We start from the raw sequence: 8,790 nt of genomic DNA on the forward strand, positions 1-8,790 counted from the left end.
GGCAGGGCCCTCTGGGTCCATCGAGCCCAAACCTGCTCCAGCAGGGACACCCAGAGCAGGGTGCACCTCATTTGTGGGCTTCTGCAGAGCTCCAAGGAGGAGATCCCACAGCTCTAGGCGGCCTGTGCTCCATCACCTGCACTGCACAGAAATGCTCCCTGTGCCCAGAGGGAACCTCCTGTGTTCCAATTTGTGCCCAGTGCCTCTTGTCCTGGTACCGGGCACCACTGACAGAGTCTGGCTCTGTCCTCTGCTCACTCTGTGCATGCATCTCTGGACATGGATAGGATTACCAGAGCTTCCTCTTCTCCAGGAGCCGTGCAGTCCCAGCTCTCTCAGCCTTTCCCCATAGGAAAGGCGCTCCAGCCCCCTTATCCCTGTGGGTCGCTTCCAACTCAGGATATCCTGTTCTATTAAAATCCCAGCCCTTCCCCTGCTCACCTTGCCGTTGCCCCCGGCTCAGAATACTTCTGATAACTGGCTGCTTCCAGTAACTTCTGAAACAGCAGCACTTGCCCGCCTGTGAGTCCTGGAGAGCTGAGCACCTCCAGAGGGAGCATTTGCCCCATCGTAGAGCTGCCACCCAAAGCAAACCTCCTCTCTCAGCTCAGCTTTCAGTAGTTAATAACAAGCAAAACGAATCCTACTTTAGCTTGCAGTTGTCACTACAGTGATACACCAGTCTATACACGTCCTTCATACCAGTCATCTGCTGTTAATCTTCAAATGGTATTTTACTACTCTAATTCCATCAAGTGTTACCCCTAGCTTCCTTTTTCAGATGGAACTGTGTTCCTGGCATTTTGTGATTTACAGGAATAACTTTTTCACATTTATTATATGACATTTTACAGCTTGGTCTTCAGTAGAAGCGCTGTTGTTTTTGTTCCTTCATTTCTGCATGTTCATTTGAGGTGCAGAAAAAGAAGACAAAATCCAGCCTAAGTCCTTCTGCACCCTGAGCTTTTATTTCTGAAGCACAGAAGGCAAGTGAGCTGGACTTCTGCAGTTCTCTTTTTAGCAAGCTAGCTTAACTGAGGGAATGGTGGGAGTACTCTGTTTCTAAAGAAGAGAAAGTTGGATGTTATACGGTAGGTCATCCTTTGCTATAGTAGCTGCTATCCAACAGAACATTAACAACAAAACTACAGAAACCAAGCTTTTGTATATTATTCCAAGACATATGGAAATTTTAATATGCTCTTTAATGTAGTAGAGAAAATACCTTGGCACAGCTGTCCAGAGAGCTGTGGGTGCCCCGTCCCCAGAGGCATGCAAGGCCAGGTTGGGTGGGCGCTGGGCAGCCTGAGCTGGTGGGGGGCAACCAGCCCATGGCAGGGGTTGGGTGGGTGGGCTGTGAGGTCCCTTCCAGCAAACCATCCTTTGATGCTATGATTCTGTTTGGGAGATGTAGTGATCTGCAGTCAGCTCTGGGGGACTCGTGCAAGGCAGTGTCACACCATGTCACACCACTTGTAAGAGCTCTCTGACGCTCCAAGAGAAAAATGCATTAAAATATCCCCGGGGTGTTGCTACAGAACAAACAGCAACCCTTCTTCCCTTCCTATTCCTGCAATCTGTACATTCACAGGTTTCTCTCGCTATCACAAAAAATCATAGATCTTTCTTATGGTTTCCAGTTTTGTTTTGTAGTCTAACAGGAAGAGATATAAGGGGCTCTGAGCACCTGATGGAGCTGTAGGTGTCCCTGTTTGTTGCAGGGGAGTTGGACCAGATGGCCAAAGGTCCCTTCCAACTCAAGTATTTCTCTGATCCTATGATATCCTTCTTCAGACGCAGTTTGTTGTAGCAGGGTTGTTCAGAAATACCAGCTACACAAATGTTCTACAAATGTTGGTACAGAAATTCTGAGGTTTCTTCCACTGTTTTTCGAAGAAATCCTGAAGTTCCTACAGAAAGACATTTCCAGGCAACTGGAAAAAACAATACAATCTTGTAACTGGAAGTCAAAATGCTGACCAAAGCCTCAGCTCTGCCTCCATGGCTGCTGTCATCGTGTTTCTTAACTGCAATGGAAGCGGCACAGCTGCCCCTTCAGCAGGGCTAGGATCTACATAACTTAGGAAATGTACCTAATTATTAACTTATATTTGTACTGAAGCTGCTTCTGATAACATTGACATTGTTTTAAATCCTATTCTGATGACTTAGAAAATAGAAATCCCCGTGGGTTTGGACGCTTGTCCAGTAGGTGCACAGTGTGAGTAAATTATAACCTGCTGTCTCACCAGCGGTGCCTCTGCCCCGACCACTGCTCTGCAGCCCGTGCTGCACGCACCAATTTTCTGAACAAAGTGAATAAAGTGGCATAAGCCTCTTAGTGCGTTTCCACTGACTCCCATACTCAAATTAAACATGCAAATGAGAACATTAAAAGGGATGACTTATTCATGTTCTTAGGCAAAGCATACATATTAAATCAATGTACGTGTCTCAAAGAAGGCATTAAATGCTGACTCTTGGAAAGCATTGTGTAGGAAACTGTAGTACAAACTGTTCACTTAATATTTTTTATTGTTTAATATGAAACTTGGGAAGGCAGAGTGTATTGATTCTATCATCTTAAATATATGACAACTTATAGTAACTTCTCATTTCTGAATGTATATTTAATGAAGCACACAGCATTTAAAGCAGGCATTAAGAGTGTAAGTTCCATCCTTTTAACATTTTAGGAGTACATGTCAGGCTAACAACTGAGCAAGGTAACAGCTCCTCCAGCACAGCACGTCGGGCAGCAAGTTGTGGCTGCTGTGAAGCGGCGGCATGGGATTGCATTCACAGAGCTTCAGAAGTGCAGAAGAGAACATTTATAAGGGTGACAGTTAGACTGGCTTAAACTTGTGTCTTTTTTTTCTGAATCCAGCTTTTTTTTTTGTTCACTGTTCTGCTGAAAATTATTTGCAGACGCGCTTTAAGTTCTCTTTATTTCAGGAGGGAAGGCAGGAAAAGCCATCAGTCAGCAATATTTTCTGTGAAATCACAAGGCACGAACCAGAGGGCAGGGAGGCCCTGGCACAGCTGCCCAGAGAGCTGTGGGTGCCCCATCCCCACTGCTGCTCGGGTTGGGTGGGCACCAGGCAAGCTGAGCTGGTAGGGGGCAGCCAGCCCAAGGCAGGGGTTGCGTGGGTGAGCTGTGAGGTCCCTTCTAACCCAACCATCCTTTGATTCTATCATTCTGTTTCAGGGCTGTAGCGATCTGTAGTTAGCGTCTCCACATTCCTATCAAGGAAAGGCAGAAAGTATGTTGAGCTAACAAAGCCAACAGATAGCTCAAAGGTGGAGATAGGAAGAATGGTTTCTGCACATTCAGCTGCTGGAAAGCTTTTGCGGGGGAAAATTGTCTTTGGTGGTTGAACTGCATTTGTATATGGAGTGCAAAACTGCTGGGGCTAAGACTGGAAGAGACTCAAGTTACCTCGCCCCAGGTTAAAAGTTAGGAAAGGAAGATGCAAGAAGTGGGAAGAAAAAACAACAGTGTAACAAAGAGAGGAATCTGGAAAGCAAGGAGAAAATACAAGGGCACTAGTGGGAGGTAATGGTGGCAATGGGTTGATGGCTAGATTAGATGATCCTAGGTGTCTTTTCCAACCTTAATGCTTCTATGATTCCATAGGTGACCAGGCAAACACAAGGCAGTGAGATTACTGTACTCACCTGGGAGCTGAGTGAGGCCGGGTTCCTGCAGCACAGCCACTGTGTAAGTGTTTGCAGTGGGGTATTGGAGCCAAAAGTGTTAGTGTGGGTATACAGGGGTTGGCAGGCACCTGGTGACATGGCCTCTCTTTCTTCCAGAGGAGGGAAGGCATATTGCAATATTGCTAGGCAGGCAATGGGACCAATGAGAGACCTCTTGTTCCTACACACAGGTCAGAAAAAAAAACCAGTATCAGTAATAAAGCTGAGGGTAGAATTGGTGCGGGAGCACAGATGTCAGTAGGTCTGGACCACTGGGAGAATTTTCTAACAAGATATGTACAAAGCCGGATGGAGGCAGTGCTAATTTAGACAGAGTGAGGGTGTTAGGGAAGAGGTGGCTGCAGAAAATAGAGCCTTGATCAAGCAGATCGTAGTGGATTTTGATTAACCTGATTAGAAATATAAACACATCCGTGCTGAGTGTTCTGGGTTTTCATGTTTGGCTTTTTTAAATTTCAAAGCAACAAATCCAACTGAACTGATGAAGTTGGGGACTTGACTGTAGAGGAGATTCCTGAAGTCAAAGACATAAAAAAAATGTATTTCAAGTTTGCATTTCAGAAAGGAGAACAAGCTCACGGAGAAGAACTCCAGACCTAACTGATGACAATCAACCTTGAGAAGGATATGAGGAGTACACACAGGGCCTGTAATGGAAAAAAAAGGGGGGCTGATTTACGTGGAAAAGTACATCTTGCAGGTCAGAAAGTGTAGAGAGAAAGTGAGAACTGCCACAAGCTGAGCCGTGTTAGACCTAGCAAAGGAAATTAAAAACACGTTGTAAAATGTTCTCTAGCCATATAAATAAACAGAGAAAAAAAAACGATTTTGAGGCTGCTCTGCAGGTTGGGTGAGGATTAAAGATAACCTAGGCATGGGCCAAAAACTAAATGAAAACTGCTTTAGTTTTCAATAAGTGCTAGGGCACATGGGGCAAAGATAGCATGGCTTGCGGAACAAGTGACCATCTGAAGCAGAGACAGATATCAAAGAGCTTTTCAGATGGAGAGGACATCTTCTATCCAAACCGTGAAAGGATCAGCACATGAACCAGCCAAGTCCACGCAGTTCACATAGTAGGTGCATTGACTCAATAGCGCACAACGAGAGAAGAACAAGAGTAGTTTCTGTAAAAAGAAAAGAAAGTGTTGCAGAAAGTGTGAAAACTCTGATATAGCTAAATATCATTGGGTTGATTTCAACCAATGAAGAGGCAAACACAAAGCACCACTTAGCGCAGTCTGACCAAAGGTAGTTCACACAACACTAACCTGATATCTTTCTTAGCAGGAAAATCCCCTAACTTTTTCTTATTTTATTTTCATTAAAACATTTCACATTATGTCTCTTTGGAAACTGTTAATTAAATGAGAATATATCCATTGTGGGTGAAGAATTGGCTAAAGTGGAAATGGCTGATAAATAATGGTGTAGAAAAAGGCTATTTAGGCAGCTACTGAAGATTTAAACTTGGAATCCACTTAACTATTCTTATTAGTGAGCTTAACACACAAGTATGCCCATATTAACCGCATTTACCGCTGATAAAGACAGAAAAATCAGAATACAGTTCAGAAAACCTGAGGTACTTAAAGGATCTTGAGAAGAAGAAAAGGATGGACTTCACGGAATGGCTTGGGTTGGAAGGGACTTCAGGGATCATCAAGTTCCAACACCTGCCATAGGCAGGGCCACCAACCTCCAAATCTGGTACTAGACGAGGTTGCTTTGGGCCCCATCCAATTTGGCCTTGAACACCTCCAGGGATGGGGCATCCACAGCCTCTCTGGGCGGCCTGTTCCAGCACCTCACCACTCTCTCTGTAAAGAACTTCCCCACAATAACCAATCTAAACCTTCCCTCCTTAAGCTTAAAACCACTCCCCCTTGGCTATCTACCCTTGCAAAAAGTTGATTTCCCTCCTTTTTGTAATCCCTTTTCAAATACTCTAAGGCCGCTATAAGGTCTCCTTCTCTTCTTCAGGCAGAACAAGCCTGAAGCCATCTCCCTCAGCCTGTCCTTGTAGGGAAGGTGCTCCAGCCCTCTGATCATCTTTGTGACCCTCCTCTGCACCCTCTCACACTGCTCCACATCTTTCCTGCATTGGTAACCCCAGACCTGGACGCAGTACTCCAGATGGCGCCTCATGAGTAGAGTAGAGAGGAACAATCACCTCTCTGTTCCTGCTGGCCATCCCTCATAGAATCATAGAATCATAGAATCATAGAATCATAGAATCATAGAATCATAGAATCATAGAATCATAGAATCATAGAATCATAGAATCATAGAATCATAGAATCATAGAATCATAGAATCATAGAATTGCTCAGGTTGGAAAAGACCTTAAAGATCATCAAGTCCAACCATGACCTAACTGTACTACCCTAACTCTCACAACCCTCTGCTAAATCATGTCCCTGAGCACCACATCCAAACGGTTTTAAAACACATCCAGGGACAGTGACTCAACCACCTCCCTGGGGAGCCTATTCCAGTGCTTAACAACCCTTTCTGTAAAGAAGTGTTTCCTGATATCCAACCTAAACTTACCCTGGCACAACTTATGGCCATTTCCCCTTGTCCTGTCACTGCCACCAGTGAGAAGAGACCAGCCCCGCTCTTGCTGTAAGCACCTTTCAGATACTGGGAGAGATCAATAAGGTTTCCCCTCAGCCTCCTTTTCCCCACACTGAACAGCCCCAGTTCCTTCAGTCTCTCCTTGCAGGGCATATTCTCCAAGACTTTCCCAAGCCTTGTTGCCCTTCCGTGGACATGGTCCAGCATCACAATGTCCTTTCTGTACTGAAGTTGCCAAAACTGAACACAGTACTCAAGGTGAGGCCTCGCCAATCCCAAGTACACAGGCAGGATGACTTCCCTAGTGCTGCTCACCACTCCATTCCTGATACAAGCCAGGATGCCATTGGCATTCTTGGCCACCTGGGCACACTGCTGGCTCATATTCAGCCAACTGTCCATCAGTACCCCAAGGTCCCTTTCCATCAGGCAGCATTCCAGCCACCCTTCCCCAAACCTGTAGGTTTGCCTGGGGTGCCTGTAGGGTTGCCCCTCATCTGATGGAGCCCAGGATACCATTAACTTGTAGGATAGGGTCACGTATATTAAAAAAAAATGGCTTTTCCATAAGCTTGGAGTTAATCTTCTGACAGATAAAAGACCTGAGAATACTTGTGTCTTTAAGGCAGGCAGCTGTGGTAAAGGAAAATGCAATTCTGGTGTTTGTAACCTTAGGCTTCCTCTGTAGTCAGTGGGGAGAAAGAGGGCACTGTGATTTCCCATTTTAAGAGACGAACGACCTGTGTAAGAGACTTATCTTAAACCTCCCTAAACTTTAAATGCCTCACTTAGCTTAGATGGACCTCCTTGAGAGATGCTGGCATGAAAGCCCTGCTCTGCACCCCATTTTGTCTTGTAGTGCTGCTGACTTCTGTTTGAAGCAGTCTATGGGAAGTAAGCACAGCTATGAAAGTCAGACACCTCAAATTTCAATTATTTCGGAAAGGACAGTGTGTCTCAACTCTACCTTTTGCAGCCTGCCTTTTGAAACTGCTGCTTGCGGTGAGCTCAGCTACAGCAAAGTGCTGCTGTGGGCAGAGGCCTTCCTACAGCGATGTTCACTGGGTATCGCCACAGATTCACAGTGGGAATTGCTGCCTCGTGCTCTGCCAATACTTGCAGCGACATCACCGGAGGATACAGTGCTGAAGGTTGTATTTTTTTGTGCCATCTGTGAGCCTACTGGATTGCAGGATGACAAAGCCCGAGGTGCTGCTCTCAGCTCAAAGTCCACAGTTGGACACACAATGAAGATGGTGTCCCAGGTGCCTCAGGAGGTCATCCTTGGAGGTACCGTCCTGCGTATGGCTTGCAAAAATGCAAGATGCCAATGTGAAATTCCAGCAAAATGCTGTTTCTCCTCTTGATTTTGGTTTATTTTTTTCTGCTCTGTGCATTATAGTGCTGCATTTCTCACCCAGACTGTTGCTAGGAGACACAACGTGCTTCAGCAGCATCACCTGGCTCCTGCGTAGTGTGCTTGCACCTCCCATGCTCTATCAGAAACCTGACGGGAAACACTGCATTTCCTTATGCCTGCAGTGACTATAAGGAGCCATCCATGTGCCTGTGTAGGTGAGCGCACACTCTGCATGCTGCACAAGTCTTCATGCCAAAGTACAGAAGCAGTCATTCCCCTGGCCATTGGGTTTGCTTCTGCTGACAGGCAGGGTGGAAATTACTCCATAGTATGGAAGAAAGCCACTCTCTATGTAGCTTTCCCAGGGAGAAGCAATCAACCAATGGAAAGAGGATGCAAAGTGGGAGTGCCTCCAGCCTTTCCCTCATGAAATAGGGCCCCTGCTTTCACTGGATGCTGCAGGGTGAATTCAGGTATTAGGGAAAGGTGTGGCACACCCCCTGGCAGGGTGAAAGTCCCATGGGGAATGCTCTGGGAAGTGTGAATTCTGGCTGTTGCAAGAGGGTTTCCTCTGCAAGCACCTGTGTGCACACCGTGTGATGAGGGGAGGGATTCTGTCACGCTCATCAGGCCCAGTGAGACCGACAGGGACAATTAGACACTGAGGGGAAAGATAAGGATCACTAATCAACTTGCAAATCATCTAATCAAACCACGCTCTTCACATCCCACTGTTCCAGTGGATTTATAACTGTAATTATCCTATTTAAATTTTTTCCCCAATCAATTCTACATGAGTATTTATCTTTGTGCACTAAACATATTGTCCTCCATAGATCCGAGGACTTTTTTATAGTCGTGCTTCTCAAGCAGGAACCTTGCATGGCAGCTCTTAACCTTGATGCATGTACAGAGGCAGAATAGTGCTTCTGGGACACTGCTTTCGGCTGACATGCAGCATTTGATGGTACACAAACATATACTTTGCATTTATCTATAGAGTATTTTTATTAGGGATTCTGTAGGAAATCTGAATCTTAGTGGATGATGTAGCTGAACTATTAAAGATTTGCAGAATTTTTTTTAGAACAGTTTGATTCTCAGAGCAACTCAGATCCTTACATCTTTGG

The sequence above is a fragment of the Tetrao urogallus genome (genome assembly GCF_951394365.1).
Source record: "Tetrao urogallus genome assembly, chromosome: 2".
Lineage (NCBI taxonomy): Eukaryota > Metazoa > Chordata > Aves > Galliformes > Phasianidae > Tetrao > Tetrao urogallus.